Here is a 6,008-nt window from a genome sequence, read left to right on the forward strand (position 1 = left end):
CGAGCCGGCGGATTTCGGCGTCTTGGAGGCGCAACTGGGGCATTTTTTCGGCGCCGGCGCATAAAAACTCGCGTGGGGGGCCTGTTGGGGGCACGGCTGGAGATGCTCTAGACCGTGGTATGCTTTATTCTTCTATATAGCACGCACCAATCATATTGTCCTTGTGGTATGAAACGTATTTTTGCAGGTGAGATTTCAAGTATATTGACAGAGAAAACATTGTTATGCATGAAAATGAAGTACAACTCGCGTGTTCAAACCTGGCGAAGTGTTGTACATGGAATCAATGTGTCGACCGGATATTAAACTTGAGAGTCCATTCTACTTGAGGAGCTTTGATCAAGGGACACCTGATTGTCAAGGTCCGACAACGGTTTTTATCATTTTTTAGTTTTACATCAAGAGGAATACCTTCACATGTAAAATAGGAACTTCAGTCAAGGGGATTACAATTGTTTATTCAGTTTCTACTCTTTCCTCTGAAAGCTCTCTGAAGCAAAGTCCAGCAAAGAATCTGTCTCGCCGGCGGCGTCTTTGGAAGGGCTGATTTGCACTGCCATCAGAACTTTTGATTATTCTTATCAAATGAAGAGAAGCATATAGGTCCTACATGTCCATTTTTTATGGTTCAATTTTTTCTGAAATTTTCCCTGTAGCGAGAGAATCTGGGTAAGCTTGCTCAGCTGTGATCAGGCGTGTAAAATACCTTGGCTCCACAGGAAAGACCTAGATTTAATTCACTCGAGTATGCGACTGCGAATGAATTGTGAATGAACCCAATCTTAAAAACCACATGGAGCTGCATATACTCTGAAAAAATCACCCAAAATCGGCTAAATCTTTGCTTCATGCAACCTGCCAGAAAGCAAAATTGTCCTATACATAGTACTTCCTGTGTAAAGAACATTACAGAGGGAGTACAATTTTCTGATTTTTTTGGTCATCTTATGCTCAAGATCTTGCCCCCATTCTTGAACTTGTTGGTTTTGTAGGGTTCTTGCAGATTGTGTTGGTCGTTCTAGGTCGTTGGAGTGGGCCAAATACCTGACGACGGGTAAGATGGAGGTGCTGTCCAAGCAGTGGATGCTCGGCTGCGACCATAAGGTGAGGCTCATTTTCTTTTTTTTTCTTTTTTTTTGTGATTGATTGATTGATTGTTCACAAGATAGGTTAGATTTTTGTGGCATATCACTACGCTTTTTCAGTTGGTGTAGACCTTTTCCTATTGTATTATCAGCTGTGTGACAAGAGGTCAGAGCGACGAATCTGAAGCTGCTATTCCCTTGTAAGTTCCATGTACTGGGATTTTACTTCCTGGTTTTTTTCTCTAAATGGTAGAATGAAAAGAGGCATAAGTTATAGGTGGATTGATTCCTGAAGTGCTTAGATCACATAGGGCAGACTTCATAGTGGGACTTTGTGCTTGACCGTTCCTCCATTTAGGTGTATTAGTGTTTCTGAACTAGCAGGCGCAAAGGATTCCTAACCTTGTTCATCTGGTGACCACTGGCCGCTGTCTTTCTTTTTTCTGAAATTTGTGACCAAGTGATTAAAGCCTGAAACTGAAGCTTGATCTTTCTCAAAATTTACCATGGTGTAATTTTATGCTACAATCAAGCCATGGAACTAAATTATCTTCACAGTATCCGCTGTCTGTAAAACATACCTTTTGGACAAGGATATATAGTCAAACTATTGAAATTTTGATTGATAATATCTTTGCAAAATGTTTAGGTTAGATACTTGAAAATCCTATGTCTGAATCTGTTTCGGAAAGTACTTCCGCAATATACATTTTTGTATTTTGAAGATCGCGAAGTTGTCTGAAATGGCCGCTTTTATAAGGACTGAAGGGAGTAAATTAAATGGTGATTATATCACATTTTAGAGTAATCCTTTTGGGGATCGAATAATTTGTGGATGCCTTTAAGCATAAAATAAACTTCTGCTGTAATAATTATTTTCATCTCGTTCTTACTTCTTAGTCCCTTTTCTGGATGATAAGCCTTTTGGTCTAGAATCTAAACTGATATTCTTCCCTCTTATTGTTGGTAGGCTGTACCATTCTCCACAACACAAAGTCAAAGCGGGCATGTTTCTTCTGTCTTTAAACTTGTGCACTATGATCTGGTGTTGCAATTCTTGAAGAAGTTGACTGGCGTTGTCGTGCAAGATATATCTTATAGAACAAGCCGTGCTGTTCAAAATGCTGGCACAAACTGCGCTTCTGATAAAGAAGTTGACGAGCTTCTCATGAAGCTGCCACGTCGATTACGAGATGCACTTCTACCCTTCCAACTTGAAGATGTGAAATTTGCGCTCCAGAGGCAAGGGCGCTGCCTTATTACAGATGAGATGGGGCTTGGCAAGACTCTCCAGGTGAGCATATTGTATTTTGTGTATAACCATTGTGCGGATAGTTTATATGCAAAAAATTGTTTGTTCCACGGTGTTACAACTTGCAAAATACAGTAAATTGGCATATGGATATTGAGCTTGTATCAATACATTTTGGGCAGTAACGGATTGGACTTTTATGTCTATTTTACTGAACTGTTAATTATACAGCACTTGCTTTTTAGATCTTATTAAGAAATCATCATATCTGCTTTTGAGCGTAATTTTTTTCCCCATGTTGAAGCAGTATTATTTTCTTGAACAGAATGGGGAAGCAGTATGTTCTCATTTATTTAAATGCAGGCAATTGCAATAGCTTGTTGATTCAAGGACGAGGGCTCTCTATTAATAGTGTGTCCAGTTGTTCTGCGTTATACTTGGGCGGAGGAATTGGAACGCTGGGATCCTTCATTTCTTCCAAAAGATATTCATCTTGGTACTGATTCAGAGTTCCATTATTCAAGAGTTAATTTTATTAATAGTGTGTCCAGCTGTACTGATGTCAAGTACTATACGTAGTATATTATGGCATCAACTCTACGCCAGCGCAGGGCAATGACAAAGGAAATGTCAAAAAATGTAGCGCCCCAACTACATGCTCAACAGAAACAGGGGCGTGTGGCAAACTGCCAACCAGATTTCCTCAAGCCTGTTCCGGGGTGAGGGCATCTCCAACGCCGATCATTGAAATGTTCGTAATTATCTATACTGGTACAATTTTAACCATCCAACCAGGATCATCAAAATGGATGGTTTGGACGTCCGAAATCCCACAGACCCTCCCCCGACCGGAGGGTGTTCTAAGGAGTGCAGACGTCCACCACGTCGGACTCCGATACCCTCATCTCACCCAAAAACGCTCTTCGGACGCCTTGCCCTAGAACCCTTCACGCATTCAGTATCCGAGAAACCTACTCCGGTTACCCACATTCACGCCTTCGTAGCTCCGTCTACTTCGACTATTTAAAGTCGGCTGGACAACCCCCAACACTACACCTTCAAGCCGAAATCCCGCCGGCCAAGCAACCTAACCCGCATCCGCCGGCCGCCATAGTCATGGGCAACTCTAATATTATGTGATACAACATGCTAATGCTGGAGCATCGCGCCGAGCTTGTGGTGGAGGTCCACGCCTCAGACCTGGCCCTAGGCACACAGTATGGCGGATCAACCTCCGAGCTCTTTTGAGCCGAGCTTAGAGGAGGAGGGCGACACCATGGCCATGGAGTACATCGCAAAAGGCGAGCACGTGTCTGCAAGGGAGGATGTGATGGCCGTCGATTCCCCGCTGTATCTGATGGACTATAAGTGCACATGGCTATTGCAATTTGCGGTAAGTAAAGTATGTTGATCCTACATGAAGCGATTGTGCAAGAAACTACCAGCCCCGCAGCTAAATCGTCACTCACGCGGCTACGTTCACACCTAGAGATAACACCTAGAGCGTTATCTGGAAATATTTAATTTGACTGTTGCTAATGAAAACAATAATATGTGTGGTTTCAACTAATCAACTAAGCAAAGGTAAAAATGTAAATAGAAAGGCGGATAAAATAAAGAGGTGGTGCTTGAGTGATAGGGGCGGTCTTGAGGTATTCAAAATCATCACGCACTACAAGAAAATCTACCTGTGGAGACGTGCAATTTCATAGCTAGAGACGTCTTATTTCATCTCTAGGCAATCATAGAGTCAATTTAGTAAAGCGTCTTCTCACGGACCGTCTCAAAACATGTAGACACACTAGCTAAGCGTGTCTACATGGCATATGAGACACTATATTAAGACGTTCAAAAATCATCTCTAGGTATGTAGAGACGTTATGCTAGATGCGCTCTATCACGTCTCTACATAAAGACCTTCATTCGTCATGGGCCCATTCTTATACACGTTGTGTAGAGATGTAATAATCCTTCTGCGGAGGCACGCCACGGAGCGGCGGGGAGGCCGACTGAGGGCACCCGGCAATAGCCCTGGCTCTGACGCATCAAGAGGTGGTGGATTAGGGCCATCTGTCGCCGGAGTCAATGGCGACGACCAATCCCACGACGGCGGCGGCCATGGCAGGGCTCGGAGCTCGCAGGGAAGAGGCCCTAGGTCACTGGCTTGCTGTGGAGGCCGCCTACGTCTTCTGCGGCAACTCGGGATCCTCGTGGAGCGGCAGATATCGAGCGGGGCACTTCAACAGCATCAAATCAACGGCGGCGGTCCGAGGCCGGAGGCGGGGAAGATGACATTGTGGCACCCTATCCGGTCCTTCACTACTCGAATTCATTGGCTAAGAGGACGAGGGATTCTCGTCAGCGCTTCTTGGAGAGGTGGTTGACGACGGCAACCTGGGGGCTCTCGGGTGTTCTTGTGGGAGAGAGGTAGAGACGGGAGAGAACTAGGGCGAGAGAGAGAGAGAGAGAGAGGAGGGGGAGAGCGCAGAGATTGGTGTGGAGCTCGCGGCCGCAGGGGCGCAGGTCGGGGCATCGGGTTCGCCGGAGTTGGCAGGGAAATAGGTGTGTGAGAGAGAGTTTTCCCTTTTTTCTTGGTAGGCCCACATGTAAGTGAGATAAAAAGAGGTGAGAGGGAGCGAGTGTTTTTTTTCTAGGGATGAAGTGGCCCACATGTAAGTGACATATGCAGTGAGGGTAAAAATGTCCAGGAAACGTCCCTTAGACGGTCAAAGGCCTTTGAGCGAATGAAAATGGCATGGAAAGGTATTTCCATAAGCGCACATGACGGAAGAGGGGCAAAGTTGAGCACTATTTTTATTTAGAGGTAAATATAAGGTCAGACAGAAATTAGGGGGGGTGGGGGAATGTAAATGTCCCTTTTATATACTGTGACTAAATTTTGAAACCTTAAACTATTTTCGATAAATGTGATTCATTAAAAAAATCTGAACTAGTTTTGAAAGCGCTAACAAATTTTGAATACTTTAAACATTATTTTAAAAATAAAATAATCAGAAAAGGAAGAAAAGAAAAAAACAAAAAAAGGAAAAAGAAAAGAAAGTATGGTTCGGAAACATGTGCGTCTTATTAGTAGAAAATACTACTATTTTTTACCATTCGAAAAAATACTACTGTGCGAATCAACCTGTTGTTGAGTTGGTTAGGGGACAATGGTATCTCCAACTCACCAGGGTTCAAATCCCGATGCTCGCATTATTCCTGGATTTATGCCTGGAACTTCAATTTGGACACTTTAATAAATGTCAAAACACCAAACACTCCATAAGGCCCAAATCTTATGCCTGGAACTTCTTCAGTTTGTCCCCCAACTTGATGATTTTGATGTGCCAGGTCCATGAACATGCCAAAGATATGTACAAAGACACAATACAAGGAAAAACTAAATAAAAAAATGTGTGCAATGAACTTGGTTAAACTAGTAAAGACTAAAAACTATGTATTAATGACATGAATTAGTTCTTAGATGGATATGATATGAAAGATTTTGACACTAAAATGTACTCTAAAAGGTAAGCATAAAATCCACTCATCACCATCCAAGTTCAGAAATAGGCGGAGAAACAGTGCAACCTAGTCCTCCTGGAGGAGCACTGCTTGGCGGAGGTTCAGCTGGAGGCGAAGCGTGTGTTCATCGTGGCCGTGATGGAGGT

The 6,008-nt window shown here is 43.4% G+C and overlaps 1 pseudogene; it reads left to right on the top strand.

The window, feature by feature from the left end:
- Positions 1 to 2,916, top strand: part of LOC119358356 — a 41,224-nt pseudogene extending 38,308 nt beyond the window's left edge.
- Positions 2,917 to 6,008: the final 3,092 nt, after the last annotated feature.

Source organism: Triticum dicoccoides, chromosome 2A, assembly GCF_002162155.2.
Source record: "Triticum dicoccoides isolate Atlit2015 ecotype Zavitan chromosome 2A, WEW_v2.0, whole genome shotgun sequence".
Lineage (NCBI taxonomy): Eukaryota > Viridiplantae > Streptophyta > Magnoliopsida > Poales > Poaceae > Triticum > Triticum dicoccoides.